This window comes from Leptosomus discolor, chromosome 7 (genome assembly GCF_034619465.1).
Source record: "Leptosomus discolor isolate bLepDis1 chromosome 7, bLepDis1.hap2, whole genome shotgun sequence".
In the NCBI taxonomy this organism is placed as follows: domain Eukaryota; kingdom Metazoa; phylum Chordata; class Aves; order Leptosomiformes; family Leptosomidae; genus Leptosomus; species Leptosomus discolor.
Window position 1 is genome coordinate 10,922,665 of NC_141397.1, and position 17,860 is coordinate 10,940,524.

The 17,860-nt window shown below is 37.7% G+C and overlaps 1 protein-coding gene across 1 annotated transcript in view; it reads right to left on the reverse strand.

Annotated features, from left to right (window-relative positions):
- The window catches only part of HIBADH (3-hydroxyisobutyrate dehydrogenase), an 82,586-nt gene that overhangs the window by 14,608 nt on the left and 50,118 nt on the right, over positions 1-17,860 (reverse strand). The gene's annotated exons all lie outside the window — the stretch shown is intronic.

The window sequence follows — 17,860 nt, forward strand, 5'->3', positions numbered from 1 at the left end:
AAATCTAGACTAATTTTTACCAATGCTTCCTGATTTTCATTGAACATCTAAAAGACAAAGGCATATAAAACCAAGCCTTCTTAATCTCTGCAGTTTATGATGTTTCTGATCTGAAGCAAAATTCTACTTAATTTGAGAAACTTTGAGTTGGTTCCTACACATGAACTTAACACATATACAACAACATGAAGAACTGTGTAAAAAAACAAAGTAAAAAATTCCTGTAAGCCCGTCCTGTCTTTACCACAGGTCAGTAAGCACACACCATAGTTCTTTACACAGTTCCTAAGCACAAAACCAGCAAATTTTTCATGGGATATTTATCACCTCCATGAAATACGCTATTGCTTAAAAGAAGCCTAATTCTAGTATGATTTACTCATATATCCTTAATCTCCTTGTCCTCAACATTTAATGGGTAGCACTGCTAGGGAAATTTGGCCCAAACTGATGAACACATCAGCTTCTTCACTCACATTTTTCACTTCAGCAAGAAGCATAGCCACTATAAATTTTCTGTGCGATGCATCAAACTTTGGCCTGTTAGGACGTACACCTGCAGATAACTAAGTTCAAATTAAATGTGCTCAACTAGGTACAATGTTCTTACAAACAGAATGCCCAAGTGAAACAGTTTGTTCTTCCTCCATGTGGCCAACCATTTTGTTTCTACAGTAAGTCAGGTTGCTCTCCAGCTATGGTTCACAGCTCTTTGTCACCAACTAGCAGCCATAATAAACATTAATAAATGTTTCTACTGAAATAGTTTCCAGAGTGTAACTGTCACTGGGTACTACTGAGGCTAGCTCCCTCTTCTTCCTTCTATCCCAGCAGGGTTTTATACACATTGGTAAGATCCCCCTGAGCCTTCTCTTCGTGCTAAACAGTCACAGCTCCCTCAGCCTCTCCTCATATGAAAGATGCTCCAGCCCCTTTGTCATCTTCACGGCCCTCAGCTGGACTCACTCCAGTAGATCTGTATCTTTCTTGTACTGGTGAGTCCAGAACTCGAGCATCCAGAAGAACTCAGTCCAACCCACAGCTTTAAAAAAACCCAGTCTATATATACAACACTGTTGAGGTATTGAAATATCTACAGTGGTAAAGATCTTCCTGCTCAGGTTGAGAAACACCCTATTTGCAGCCAATCCTTAATCTCACTTGAACAACTCCTCCCTGGGCAACTCACAGGAACCGGGCTAAGCGCAAAGCCTAGATTTAGAGCTAACACAAACAGGTCATTGTCATCTTGTTGGCTATCAGTTTACTACGTACGTGACCGTAAAGATGGTTACATTAATAAAGACAATGATTTTCATTCCATTCCTCTAGCTATTTTTATTCAAACCACATAATGGCCTTTACCACTAATCCTGTGATCTGACCTGCAGCAAATTAAGTAGACAATTTAAGTCAAAGCTTACAAACAAAATCCAGTACTATCCATCATAGGTCAATAGCCTTGTATCTAGATTACAGACTGCTAAATAGCTTCAGAGAGTCATTTATTAGAGCAAAATTAATGCTGACAATAGTTTTCAGCTGGTTAATCTTCTGACAGCTGCACTCTCTCACTTGTTCAAACACTTACATTTCAAGTAGAAAAAATAAATTAGTTAAGCAGAAAAAAAGAGAGCGATTTCTTGTATAATGCAGAAGGCTTGGAAAATTCTCTTTATAAAAACAAAAACCTGTTTACTTCACGGTAAATTTTATCATCTAGGGTTCTTGCCAACTATCAGCTATTTTATCAGAATTAAACAAGCAGCAAATCTATAACACTGGCAATTTTAAAAAATACTTGGCAGGGAGTCTAGGAGCACAAGAACTGTAACTTCAGCTAAAAATAGAAATAAAAAATCATTAGACAGGAATGCATAGCTTTATTTCACAATCACAGATTCCATATCAACAACACAAACCAGGAAAGTATTATCAGCTTCTAACACTAAAGAGAGCAATGGAGAACACAGAGCAGCTAATGCAATTTAAAAAAGCTAATGATTATTTTCCATCTTTTGATTTTATAAAGATCTCTTACCACCTAAGATAGTGCTTTATGTACCACTGCTGATTAGGGTCAAAAGTCCTTCAGAATCTATTTGTTCTTTCTATAAAACAAAAAGCCTCTTCTCGTCCTCAGGGAACAATTTTCTGAGAAACTGTATTTGTGATTAGCATGTGTAAGACTTCCTCCACTGCAAAGCAAGACTGCTGGAGCCCACGGCTGCAGTCTTACACTCGGCTTCTCTAGGATGATCCCCCCACACCTGTGTGGAGAATCCTTTAAGGAGGTCACACCAGCAGATCCCACAGAGGAGCTCAACTCCAAGTCAGTAGGTCATAGCACCATCAGAGTTTTTCCCAGAGATATAAACTGACAGAAGTAAGATCTAGCTAGTGAAGGGGCATGCAAAAAAATGAATCCAGGAAAAAGCATGGCGAGAAGTTACAGAATAGCACTGCAGTATGGCATACCCACTGGGAGATGGGTTTCCCACTCGGGTTACTGGCAGGTTTTGGACTAAGATCTGAAAAATTAACTTCTTCTATGAGAAGAGATACATAAAGAACTGCTCTTCAAAGCATTCTGTCGCATCTGGCTGAGTTACTTGTGGGGCAAGGATTAGTTCAATCCATGTGCTTCTCACTTTGAGCGCCAGTGGATTGCTCAGTGAACATGATGCAGAGTGGTTCCCGAGTTCAAAATTTTAGACAAAAATGTGAATAGAGGCTTAAGAGTCCTCATATGACAACAGCAACCGGTTGCAGCTATCCTGGGATAGTCTGGAGATGACCACAAGTTTTAGCCTCCAGGCCAGGCAGCCTGGTTCAGTAGCCACCCTGCCCTTCCATATTCACTTTTCCATGCTTATTACAACAGTATTTAACATGTCAGAAAAAGCCTTGTAATTTGCCACTGTTTCCAGTTCCAAAAAAAAAAAAAAAATCTTGCCTCTATAGCTACATGACTAAAGCAGCTTGGTTTCAATCAATTTGCTTATTATTAAGAGTATGATTTGCTAGAAAGATGTTAACATAAAGATGTTACGTGAAAGTATCTGCTTTTAGTTTTGGCTTTATCACATTTCCATAAGAAGAGCAGAGTGCAGATGAGTTAAGGCTACGCATTACAGCACCATCACAGTGGTGACGCTGCTGAAAACAGAACACCCAAGTATACCCCTGTGGCAAAACATTTAAAACACTGTTGTGTTGCAGATAAAAAAAATTTCTTGCTAACAAAGTTGAGAAGAAAAACTGAAACAATGTGAATACAGCTGCTTCAGAGACTCCAAGGCCAAACTGGAGATGAGGGCTATAACATCAAGAAGCTTAGGTAAAAAACCCATCTATTTTGTCATTTTTCTATTCAACATGTAGCCTACTGAGCAATTTTAACAACTAATTTTGAGATCTAAACTGTATTAAAAAAAAAAACCAACACAAGAAGAAAAACAGTGCTAGAGTTTTAATCCTCTCTCCTGTTTTACAATGTTGTACCCTCAAGCATAAGAGTTGAGGCTTTGCCTGTTATGCTTTGGGAAGTGCAAGGGAACACTGGTCCTTTATTCCGGTATTTTGCAAACATGCAGCCTAAGCAACTGTGGTTGCCTCCAACAAGCAGTTTCTTGTCATGTTTGCTCTCTTTTAGATAGGTTGAATTTGAGAGCCTGCATCTGTGTATCTTGTGTATGTGTGTGCGTTTTTAAGGACTAAGCAGTTCTTTTTAAGTACCTGCCAGTTCACACAAAATACTTTGTCTTCTGCAACTCACATAAGTTAAACCAAGATACATAAGGAAAGATTAACTGAAAAGACTACTATTGTTTTGCTACATATATAAATCCAAAACCAATTAAAAGGCATGTATAGGCAAAATTGGCTACAAATCCCTACTGGAAATGTAAGCAGATTTAAAATCATATTATAAATTTAAAATAACCACACGAAGGCTAGTTGTTTTATAAAATATAAATAGGGTATCAATTTTTTTCTACTCACTTCATAGACAACGTCTGCCACCCTCAATCTATTTCCAGGAAACAAGTAAACGGAACAGCCTCAGAAAAAAAACCCCACGACACACCACCACTCAAAGGGCCTACACAACACTCCCTATTATAAAAATCAGCATCAAAGTTAGACCTATGAAGCTATTCTGCTGCCATCCAACTAAAACACAGTAAATCACTTAATTTGCTCAAAAGAACTTAAATGTTTTAACCAGTCTGCCATCAGTGGAGATAAAGAAGAGGGCCGATGGGACCGGGCTGCAATGTGAGCCGTCTTTAAAATGCAATTGTTCTAATCATTTTCTACAGATGCAGCCTCACAAGGGGCTGCTGTCACAGGGACCATTTACGACTTGTTATGGTGTCTCTATTGTTTACCAGCGACATTCGCTAAAAAGGCGACAGCTGGGACAGAAAGCTGCTCCTCAACGAACAATATAATCCCGTGAAAGTAATCAACAAATTTAAGGGTGTTAATTAACTTTACACTTTATCATGTTCAATTAGTTGTCCTTTCTCGAAAAGATTGCCGTGCACAATCGGTTTAGAGCGTGCCATGTTTGATTTGTAAGTGATCACTGTTTCTGTTTCAAAGTCCATGTCAGATGTTCTCTTGGGTTTTGGTGACACAGATGAATGGCTCCGCACATGTTAGGGGGTGATCTGGTTTAACATAAACCAGCATAACATAACCCCTTGTTAACGCAGCGCTGGCCTTTCCAGAGCAAGAACAGAAACACACACAGACGCACACATACATGCACAAAACCCCTGCGGCAGCACCACAGACGAGTCAAAGTTTTGCTTTTGCTGAAACGCAAAGACACAAATAAACGGGCAATTTTTCATCATTATATCTCAAAGCAAGACTTGTCTTTCAGGGGCACGCTTGGGATCATTTCTTCCCAGCAAGATCCCTAGTTCTGCCGCATTATGCACTATGCACAAGCGCCTTCGTACATTTTACATAATGCACGCTGCCTTTTCTAATGGCAGCTGAGCAAACGCTGGGTGGGTGCACTGAGTTCTTGTGTATATCAAATTCTGTGGTGGCTTTTAAATGCCTGTGCTGCATTTATAATGGCAGGGATTCTAGAAGAAAGCTGAATTAATCTATTACTAAAATTTGCCATTTTCCCTTTAACGCACCGTTCCTGCTTGCTAATGGGACAAGGCAAAGCTCATGATGAAGCGACAACGTACTTGGAAGCGCACCTTAATGAAAGTCATTGCTGTTTCTCTCTTCTGATAAATAGAGCTTTGCCTCACCGTACCTCATAAACTAGTGATGTTTGAACAAAAATGGAAATGGAGGCTCAGGTCAGTGCTTTGAAGATTTATACAACAATCACTCAGTATTACTCTAGACAAAAGCCAAGCTTAAGGAAGTAGGAGCATTTCTTTTACAGCATAATCCAATTATACAATTTGTTAGATTACAGCTGTACAAAGAAAAAAGCCTAGTGGATTTTTATTCTGCAGCAACAGGCAAATTAAATACACATCATCATCATTATTTAAGCAGTTACATTGTACATAAAAACAAACTGCAAAAAAAACCCACCCACAAAACAAAACAAAACAAAAATGCAAAGAAAGCCCAATGGAAAAGTTGTTAACTCTGAAAGGTAATAATGGACTAGGTTAAATATTTAAGAGGAAATTATAGACTATATCAGAAATAGCTGAAACCACAAAACAAAGCAGTAGAAAACATTCGTTTTCTGCTAGGAAGAAGATCTGCAGGGAGAAGGGAAGCGGTCGATAGATCCTTAAATTGGACGCAATAGCTGTTCTTCTATCCCAAGTTGGCAGCTGCTACATTTGCAGACCTGGTTCATTATTTACCCATAATGACCATCAAGCTCCAGTCAAAGTCAGATCACAACAACTGTCAGCAGCTCTTTTAATTAGCCTTGTTTGAATTCAGATAAATATCACAATGGCCCAGCTTCTGCTGAAAAAGCAACAGAAGACTGCAAGGAATAAGCTGCTATGACTTCCTAACAAACAGTATTGTGAAAAGTCCAGAGAACAAAAGTTGGTTGTTTTTGTTTTTTTTTTAATTCAGGAAGGGATGGTGATGTGCACATCATTATTTTTCCCTCACGCAATAGTCGTATCACAACCCACAATTTGTTTATGGGCAAATTTGTACATCTCAAATGCCAACTCTAAAGTATTACTCCACAATCTAAAAGCTAAACTTTAAGAGATGGTTTACAGGTACTAATTAAATCTCTAACCTCTGTGAAATCACACGTTTTGAAAAACTGAATCAGAATTAAGGAATGCACATATTAACAGGATTATCTTCTCTCCTAATTTATCTCCTTCTGTTTGTTTATCCTCAGGGAACATAATCTTCTGTTGCATCAAGCCACTCTCATTCTCCCTGTGTCAGCAGCAGAATAATAATTCCCTCCTCCTCCTCCACCCCCCCCCTTCCCACAAGCACAGGCAAGAATGAAGACAAGTGGATCAGACTGTGTGCATCAGCATTAATGCTCCATGCAGCTTTTTTCCTAGCAGTAGCATAGACTGAAAGAAAGATGCGAGAGAGGTGCGCAATATGCTACCTGTTCTGGGCAGCCCAGCATGAGAGGGAGTAATTAAACAGATTTTGCCTGCTAGAATAATATGAAGGTAGAAGATGCAGCCAGAGACTGCTTTAACAGTCTTTCTTTAGCACTTCCCTTGCTGTCATGCTTGGGTCCCTATTTTGCTAGGTGCTGTCCAAAGACAAAAGACAGTACCAAATTCTCCAGTCCCACACACCAATCTCAGAAGTGTTGCTGTACATGCAACCTCGAGGGCCTTGAGGAGAAGATACTTAGGGATTTACACGAATCATGAGGATACACGGATATAAACAATAGGTACACACATGTGTTAGTTATAGCAGCAGAGGATATCCCTTTTGGGTGCAGAAAAAATAATGTAAACATCATCAGGAACTGAAGGTAGAAAGTAGTGTAGAAGGAAGGATAAAAAACTGATTAAACAAAACAGGCGAAAATTCAGGAGTTTTATGCTTTCAAAGGAAGCCCTGAGTGGAATTGAATAGGGGCTAGTACTTGAACTTGGCCATGGATGCCGGAATAAAAATCTGCAATCTGATTTAGATGTATTAGAGAGGGACGCCAAAACACAGAAAAGAATATGCCCTCTTAAATAAATCATGCAAAAACTGAGTAGAAGCTCAGTTAAGGCAGTTTAATATGAGGGGAATGCACCAGGAAAATTTTACGAGACAGTATTAAGTAGCAACTGATGCCTCCAAAAGGATTAGCCAAAGAAAATAAGTTGCAAAAGGCAAATATACACAGAAGATACTTTAACTTTTTCAACAGAAGTACAAGCTGAAGGCCTGATGAGATTGTTCTGTCTGCAGCAGTTTTTTTAAAAGCATTACATTTAGTTCTAGTCATTGTAATGTCAAAGAGAAATATCAAAGCACCTGAAAAGTTACCAAGTAAAAAGGTTAACAGCACTGCAATAAGAAGGGAAATAAAGCACTATTGATTAAATTATTTGCTTAGTTTTAATACCCAAAATACTGTATCAAAAACATTTAAAAACAGTAGTTCATGCCAATCATCTTTTCCTATTCTCTCCCTTTAATCCATACTCCACCACAAAAGCCCTAGACAACAGAAAAAGCCCTTATGTGCTCTTGCTGGAGTACCAGATTTAGCTACTCCTTTACCCATCGTTAATATTTAGATATCTGGTCTAAATCTCATTTGGGGCTGCAGACTTATACAGAAATGTTAAAACTTAACAACAACAATTGCAATTACCTACAGTTGTGGACAGCAAAACTTAACTGCATAGAGCTTAGCACAGTTAAAAACAAGTATTTCATTTTTTTATCTGAAAAAGAAGGCTGGACAGCCAGTGAAGAATGGGAGCAGTATATTTCATTTATCCAAGATATCAAAGTTTCAAAGCCTTCAGCACAGTCCAAATGTAAAGCACATGGCACTAAGCTATCTGGTTAACCATTGCTAGGTTCTGAGTAAGCACAGCATCAAATATAAGAGAAACAAAGAAAATAACTCATCATCTTCTTGCCCAGCACTAGAATTTCTCATCTTTTAGGGGAAGTGCAAAAATGAAACATGAACACGCACACAGCTTCTTAACTACATAGGCCAGTGTTAACTCTCCACATAACTAAAATTCAGCTGACAGGCTCTAGCACAATTCCCATCTTGTCTGGATGAGGCTTCAAGTCCTAGAAATCAAACTTCATCTCAATCACATAGTGCAAAAACAAGAATAGTTTTTGTCTGGCATTAGAAAGGTGCATATTTAACACCCACTGAGGTCATCACAATCCCTCTTTCTTCAGAAGCTTCCACTCTACGCAGAAGATCAGAAACCAGAAAATAGACCGTTATGGGACTACAGGAAAGAAAGCTCAAATGGATGAACATTTATAATGTCCCCTTAGAAAAAAGAAGGTAAAATCCCAGAAGAGCTATTCTACCTGCTCTAACTAGAATCCACAGACAATAGCAAAATGAACATCAAACCCCCAAAAGCTTAACGTTTGTGTGGGATAGCAAAAGCCACAAACAGAACCAACAGCCCACCTTGGCATCACAGCTCTTCATCTCATCTGTTTTGACTGAGCAACATACATGCAAATTCATGACCAATAAAACCAGACGTGAGGCCAACACGAGCTCTGCAAATTACAAAAACCAGTTAGCCATACACCACCATGTTTGCAGATTTTGCTAGTTGGGCTTGAATGTCTCTATCTGGAAAGTATGAAAAACTTGCACATTCTACCTTAACTCCACAGCAAAATGCAAGTATGTTTACACAGCATTGTGGAATAGATATATAATAGCTGAAACCCTTTTATCATAACAGAAAAACAAGAACTTTGAAGGAAAAATAAACCAGGAACTTTTAAGATTATTGTCTACATATTTCTCCAGTATTAGTACAACCACAACAAGATATTAGTCCCCTTTTACAAAAACAAAATACTTGAAACACTTTAGTCCTTTATGATTTTTTTCACCATGTTACCCTCATACAGGCCTCCAAAGCAAAAAAACCACTGCACCATGGGGGTTTTTTGCTGAATAATGAAGGCATTAAGCACATTGCTAAAAAAAAAAAAAAAAAAAATCACACTGAGGTATGCATTGCTCAACAGGTATGGGTTCAAGTGTTCTTAATAAAAGGTTTGCTTCTTAGAAAGCCAGCTGCAGGAGCGTAAAGTCATGTAGGTAAATTTCTACTGATGTGTTCATTAGTCCTGTCCTGTTATATAAGAAGATACAAACATTGTAAACACAGAAAAATAAAACAAAAAGCATTAGAAAAGGGTGGAACAGCACAGCATACCTATTCCTAAGTATTTCTGGGTTATCTAAGAGCTGAAGATGTAACAATGCCATATGCCAATCCCAAGCGGTAGGGCCGTATTTACATTCACAACATTTTAAAAGTATCTATTATTTAACAGCAGGAATCTAACAAAATTTTAAAATTAAATAGCAATGTATAGCCAGAAAGAAGTGTCAGGCAGGTAATTTTAAAATAAACCCATCTCCACTATTTTCTGCTGGCAAGATGCTCAGCTGCGAGTTTTAATTTTACCTGTTTCGGGAGCAGCCTATGACAGGACAATTGATACAGCTTTACCAACTGAAATCAGAAAGAAATGCTTAAAAAATAGGACTGAAGACTGCATTGAATGTTTTTGAATGAACTTTTGAACCTTGTCCCTTAACAATGTCATCAGTGGTATGAGACCAAGAATTTTTCTGATAATCTGAATCCCCATCAGACTACATTGCTTCAGATACGTCTGTCCTTTCAGCAAGCGCTTTGGCATTGAATCTTGCCTCCGGATACAGTAAACAGCCCACACAGTCTATCTTTCAGTTTGTCCCTTAAGATATATGCTTATTCTTAAGCATGCCTAACTCTATATCCATAAAGTAGTAAGGCATTTTCTGCTGCCCAGTTTCAGCATACTCACAGTTAATTCTCAAAGCTTTTATTCGGCACTGAAAAGGCAAAGGAGTACAATAATGCAAGACAACAACAGCTGCTAGAAAAGCAGCCTAAATTTGAAAGATAAGAGCTTCCATTTAAGGAATCCCTTCGTTATAAGCCCTTTCCCAGTTCTACTTCCTGTTTAGGGATCCTCCACACATAATTCTATTATTAATCCCCTGCAAAACAGATAGTACATCTCTTTCAGAGAACTAGATTTAGCATTGCCCTCCAGCCTAAAATGCAATGTACTTTTCAGTGTTCTCAAATGTACTTGATGCCACTTATCCAATGAGTTCAAATCATTGTAATTTAATTAAGTCATACTTCTTTATGTATGAACTAATTCTAAGTTTAGTATGGAAATAGTTTTAAAAAGAGATACTATTTTTATTATTACTTTTATTGTTTCATGATGAGCAAATATGCAATCATATGGTTTAAATTTAAAAATCTTCACATGCTCCAAATGCTGCACTTTTGTGAAACAAAACACATTTTCACATTTAACTGTACTGAACAACAATTTAAGGAGACCCACTATAAAATAATTTGCGTACCTCTTTTTTTCCCCACTAACTGCAGCTATTCCAACAGTATAACTTCAGCAATTTTGCACAAAACCAAATTAACTTTTTTTCTTTAATGTAAAAGTATCAAAAGTCAGTACTTGCTCTGGTCTCCCATTAAAAAAAAAGAAAAGAAAAGAAAAAGAGTGCATTTTGCCTATGAACAGAATCAAGAGGGTAACAAAGTTAATTATTTCTCATAATCAGTAATTATGATTAGATAAGAGAGTCTTTGGTAATGAACTGCTCTAATGATGGAGGACCTCCATTCTAAGAAATATAATAGTACATTAACATAAATGTGTATGCAAAGTACATAGAACCGCTGCCACAGTTAACTTGTCATTGAATGATTAAATAGGAATTCATAATTAGAAAAATCCACAGTGTAATTTATTGGCCTTCCTGACAGTTCTGGTTCATTAGAAGTTGATTACCAAACAGTGACCTCTAGTGGCCCACAGTTTTTTCACGTTGTTTCTCTTGGCAGTTTTAGTTGCTATTTAACCTAAAAAAAAAAAAAAAAAAAGGCAATTTGAGGAATTTAAAATGTTTCCCCTCATAGTTCCTTTTTTTTTTACTTCTCTTAAAGTATATATTGAGCTAATTGCTTCAGAAAAAGGTTTCCCTTTCTGTAACCGTTTATATAAAAGTATAAAAATGTACATACATGTGAAAAAAAACCCCAACTTCTCAGTTTTAAGGTTAATACCGAGCTTAACACTGTTCTCATGCTAATTAATATCTATATAGTGACCAAACATAATGTCTTCTAGAAAAAAATATATATTTAAAAAAAAGTCACTTCTCCAGTGTCAGTTACAAAGACCTTGAGAAGCTCATACTTCAAGTAAGCCTTCGTGTCTTAAAGTGAAGTGACTCTAAGCGTTGCCTTTGAACAACAGTCACTTTTGCACGAAAACGAATTATACAGGCTCAGATGGAGGGAGCAGAGGACAGAGAGGGAGAAAACTCCCCGATTCTCTGCTCCCGGTAGAAGAAAAAAAGCCCAACGTTTCGTATTAATTGCTAAACACATGCCTTGCAACGCTCTTAACTCAAATTTCATTTTTAAAGAATGCAGCTTAAATTTAAGTAAGATTTGCATTTAACTGCAAAATCTTTTAAGCATTACAGAGTGGAATTTCCCCTCACTGAACATAACTGATCCACTGTTAAGCTATTTAGACAGTATTCTATTTTAAAATTTTCTATTATGATTGATATGCTTTTTCTTGCAGTAGGACAGTGGCTAATTTTTTTTTAAAAGCATGACTGTTTTTAACAGGAAGTAGTACATCTGAAACTAATACAGAAGCCCCTGAAACACAGTATTAAATAAAAATCCATACTCAATGAACACAAGCAATTTAGATTTCAGTTGTTTTCACTTTGCATCTTGTTCTTCTTCCAACACTAACATTTTAGAAACAATGTGCGTGTATTTTTCTTTGCTTTTGTCCAACACGGAACTAGCTACAAAAATTACACCCCTTTATCAGCAAGAAACTAGAAAATAAACTGCACAGTCCTGTTTCATAAATAAACAGAATTTCCAGAGACAACTATTCCAGTCTCCCAAATAGGGAGAAGTCCATCATCCCTGTATGCTGGAAACAGCTTCAACAATTGCTATAAATAGAGAAACGGATAGCTATGGGATAGAGATCCCCACCCTGATTTTCACACGCATACGTGTGTGTGTGTGCAGATGCGTGCATGCACACATACAGGATTCTAGCTGTTTGTGTCGATGATTTAATATAGTGACTGGATAATGAGCTGTGCTCCCCGCAGCAAGTGAATCACCATTTAATGCTATTATCAACAGTTCATGACCCACCGGCATGAAATGTCAGCCTGATTAATCTGAACACTACTGACCTCAGAGAGAGGAAAAGCTACCTTATTGTCAGAATTTAATATATAATAAAACCATACACAGAATATAAATACCTGACCAAGCAAAGCCATTAACAGAAAATCTACTTTGTTTTGCTCTACTGTTTCTTTTAAACTTGCTAAGGCACAATTTTTTCAAAAAAACAAAACCCAAACCCCACTCTTTTCTAGTCAACCAGTAAGCAATCCATTAGGACCTATTATTTTGAGGTACAGTGAAACATTTCAAAATGGCTGTTGAAATACAAACCCCAGGTTGACAGAAATAAGAAAAACATTAGAATATGCTAGTGTAGGACTTGCTACTGTCAATTCATACCAGGAAATGATCAGAAATTGTTCTTGCTTTTCTAAGGTCAACAAGGCAAAAAAAAATACTGATCTGTAAATAAGAAGCAGTTTGTATGAGTGATGCTGCATAGCTCATAGAAGAAAGCTACCTTACTGAGACCTATGCACTTCAAGAAGATTAGAAACTTGTGCTAGTTATATACATAAATATAAAGGGAAACTCCCCACATTTTTTTAAACTTACAGTGAAGATTTTTCCTTTTGTAATTCAGTATCATGATACAGCCCCACTCAACACAATTTTTATAAATTTACCTATTCTCTCTGGAGAATAAACTATGAAAACTATGAAATGTATGAAAACAAGAAAACCCCCCACCTTTTACCAGTCACAATGAGGTTAGTAGAATTTTGCTGTACCTTCTCCACATTTCTTTTTAATTTAACCTGGCTAGAAGTCTTGTAAAAAAAAGTAGAACTTTTAAGCCAGCTTTTCAGGATTCTGTATATCACGGTATATAAATAACCCAGACTGAAGCTGGTAGGACTACATGGCATTTATCTGTCAAATTTTATTAACTGACACAAGCATAGTAACTACTAAGGTTTATTGTTGAAACACAGTACTGCAAAACAGGTGAAAACTGCTGCAGTTACTTTTAAAATGAAAACCGCAATGGTTTCACCCCTGACATTGTACCATTGTCACCTGGTACTGAAAGGGTTAAGTGATTTTCGGGACAAGGGACTGGAAAAGAAGTGAGTGAAATCCCCAAAACTGCCTACATATGAATGGAATGACCGTGGGTGAGACGAGAACAATCACTCCAAGTATTGACTTATAACCACTGGCAGCCAAGGAAAGCAGAACATGTCAAACTGACTTGACTAAAACTTGGACAAAACATGAACCCTGATGTCTGAACTCCTGGTTCAGAGCTCTGTTGGAAATGTAAAGAAGGAATAAAGGAATTCTGGACACTTACGCAGGAAAGTAATTCACGTTGCCAGCACAGACATATGTTTAAGCTTTGCTTTTCCATTCAGAAACCAAACAGTTCTTGTACGCCAGTTGACTAAGAAGTGTTGGCTTCTTTTGCAAAGGCTGTCCTATGCTGCTGCAAAGACTGCTAGCTGCAGTGTGCCCAAATGGGTAACAGTACCTGACAGCAGTTTAAAATCTCTTCTGCACCCCTCCACTGAGCGCACAGAAGCAAAGAGGGGTTTGCTGTACAGTAGCACAGCCATGGCACGCTCACTCTTGCAAACACCAGACCTAGCAATAAGAAGCGGTACCACAGAGAGGCTGTATTTAGGTCTCCATCAAACACAGACTGTACACCTGTCTGCTCAGATGCCCCAAATCCTTTCCATTATTTGTAACTGATGACCACCTTCTCGATCACGGTGCCCTCATGCTATTGCAGATAGCTCACCTACTAGTCCTGCAGTTAGACTGCATCTTCTGCTCTCACAAAGCTATGTAGCCCTCCTCTGCTATCCACAGCTGCTTTGTCTCTGTGCTTCCTCACTGTCCACTCATTCTACAAGCCCTTTTAGAGACTCTGTTTACCATAGCCATTTTTGTTCTCTCTGAATAAACCCCATTTCACTTTTGCCTCCTGGAGAGAAAGAGGAACAAGGGAGTGGGGACTTGTTCTTCCCCTTTCCAGACAGCTCCTTGACACAACTGAAGTCCAGCAACACAGTAGTCCATTCTGGACTACTGTAACAACCCTCAAGTCCCAACTGTGTTGGGCAGACGCTGTAAGTCACATCAAATGGTAGATTCTGCATACAAACACGGTGTCAAAAAAACAACTTGTATAAATAACAGTTTAACCAAAATGCCTATGTTGGACAGACAGATTCCCAAATCATCTTAGAAATATCTTGAATGTGGCGGCGGCTTATCACAACAGTGGCAACATGGAAGACAGTATCAATGAACTTAGAGAAAAAAGGGACCTGCCATTCTTGCCAAAAGGCAGGCAGATGACAACGATTTTCCAAACCTGTGTAGTTCAGTCCACTTTATTTACCTGCTGTGCTATTTTGTTTGGCTTCTATTCTTCCTCATCATATAAGACAGGCATATAAGAGAACACAACCACCAAAATATGATAAAAAGATGTTATTTGCAACTCAAGCATTTTAAACAATCTCAGTAAAATTGCAGATATCAACTCTAGAGTGGGGGTGCACATAGTAATCAAGGAAAGATATAACTAGGGTTTGCAAGGTGGAGAGGCAAGGACGGAGGACAGAACTGCATCCTGTCTAGGAATATAGTTGAAAGGAAGGACCATAAATGAAGTAAAGAACCTACATGATTCATACACTGGAAGGAAAAAAACAGACATCCTTGAGGGTAAACAATTTTCTCATCTTGAGCTACATTTATTTTCTATTTTTGATTTAGAAAAAACAGATTGCATTAGAAATGCACTGAATCATATGCACTGAAGAGATGTAATTACTGTTAATACCGAAGAAAGAAGTCAGAGAGTAGCCCCAAACCTCTCATTTTCAAGTATTCTCTAGATATTTTGCGTGCATGTAATTGGTTCAATAGATTTGGACTGTTTTTTCCTCCTCACTCTCAAAAAAAAATAATGAGGAAGCAAGAACCTGGAATAAACCGTGTAATTTGGCATGTTTTCTACTTGGTTTATAGCTATCTATAAAATGTTGAAGACCATACTGAAATGTTAGCAAAAAAAAACAGTGGCTAGAATAATTTTTTTAAAGTATGCTTTTAAAAGCTCTTAACTGAAAAGGACAAAACCACATTTTCCTTCATAGGAAGAGAACATCACAGCTTCAAATTAACTTTTTAAGTACACAGGAATGCAGATGAAGAAAGAACAGCACTTACTTGATATAAACACAGAAAATAAGGTTTTTAAGAGGTTATCCTGCAATCTTTCTGTGCTTGCTCTGGTCTTATAGTATGTAATTAGGAAGCATTCTTTTTTTTGCCCCCCAATCAGACACTTGGGCTTTCATTCATGAAGAATGATAAGGAAACTGGGAAGCATAAGTGAACTATAGTAATTTATTTCAGAATACAGACTTAATTCTAATAAGCGCTTTCAAACGGCAAAGTTTTCCCAAAATTTTTGCGTTGTGTCTCTTCTTTTAGATTAACAGGGGGGATTGTGGACACGAAGTACAGCTCTGGTTCCTGCTGTATCCCTTATTCATCGACATACTACAGGGGCTCTAGTAAGGAAAATACAGAAATATGATCAGGACAATACTTAATATAAACTTTTTTGGCTACATATCCAGAATCTCGGCAGGAAGTCAATCTGTGCTCTCTGTACTGAGAAACCTCAAAAGGCAGGCTTTGGTGACACCTGCATCTCCCTTTTCCTGGAGAGTAGGGGAAAGAAGGAAGAGAGAAGAGAGTTGTTTATTGAGAAACTGACAAAGCATATTTAATTCTATATAATTTTAAATAAATAACTTCTTCAAATTTGAATTTAATATTCAAAATTACATCAAAAATTAAATGCCTGAATCAGCTGCTGAGCAACTGGCATAAAACATCCACACCAGAAATTAGTAAAATTGGCACAGACGATACACAGACAGTAATCAGATCTGCTAAACACAGCCTAACATTACGCTCTTATCAGGGAAGGTAATCATACCTGCTACAACATTTGAAATATCAGCCCCGTAATCACTGTTGGCTAAACACAGAAGGTGCACTTTCGCATTTCAACAAATTATTTTGCTGCATGCAGAGTACAGTTTTTCAGACTACATTCCTTGTCTCTGTGCAGCCTCTATCTACACTTTCTTTGTGCAAAATACCTACCAATGAAAAGGAAAGGGATCAGAATCACCTACAAGAAGCAAAGATGCAGCACTTACTTTTTCAAGGGTTAGCTAGAACTCAACACAGGAAACAGTAAAATGACTATATAAGTGCCTCCAAAGGTTGCCATGTCTCCCTTCTTGAGGTAGCTGTTCAATGACTTGATTAGAGATTTGCACTATTGTGTGTGGTTGATCAATGGTATTTCTCAATAATATTATATTTAAATTAATGCAAAAATTTTTATATGACAGGTTAATGTCCTAAAAAGGACATTTCTAGAATCAGATAAAAGCGCACTCAAAAGGTTTCTGCTTATTTAAGATATGGACTTACAGGAATTATATATAAATCAGACTTAAAATATTTCCCTATCCCAAACCAATATATTTAACAAAAATTCAGGGTGGCCAGGGAAGACAGCTTTGTCAAGTATTTTTCAATCTGATGGACACAAACCATTTGCTCAGTCATCGTTGCTGTTTGAACAGAAACGCTTTTAGGTTCCCATTCTACAAGAAAAATCTTGTAATGTTGCAGCATCACAGTACTCCACAAAATTTGTAACTTTTTATTTGAGCCTTCTTTGATGAATAGATATAAAAATTAATTAAAAGGTTTAATGGCATTATTCCACTTCTTTCAAAGCGGAACTTTTTGTAAATTACTTATTGCATGCTAAGCATTTATTATAGTCAATAAGAAAAAATAGAAGTAAAAATGTCTGAAGCCTATAAAACAATCAAAGTGGTCTTTATTTTGATGATTTCCCTTATTCATTCTCCATTCACATGTAGCTCTTTTAAAAGAGAGAACCCTTTCTGAACAGTCTCTCAGGAGGTATCAAAATGCTCTTGATAAAAAGAAGCCCACCCATCCCTCCAAACTGTGAAGTTCTTGGTCTTATTTTAACAGTCTAATCTATCTCTTCTTCAGACAAAAGGGAACTTGCACATCCTGCAACAGAACAAGATGGATTAAGCAGATAAATTACAACAGGACATTATACAGCTGACTCCAGTCAGTGCCAGAGGAGCACCAGCCTGTTAAATCCAGGTTGTAGTAGTTGAGGTAGGGAATTCGAGCCAGCTTACAGAGAAATGGAATAGGGACCCACACTAAGTTAGCGTGCTAAAGCAGACTCAAAAGACTGGATGAATGGATGTTCGTGAGGCTGTTTCACACTGCTCTCACCAATACAGAGTCTTCTGTGCACAAGGCGGCCT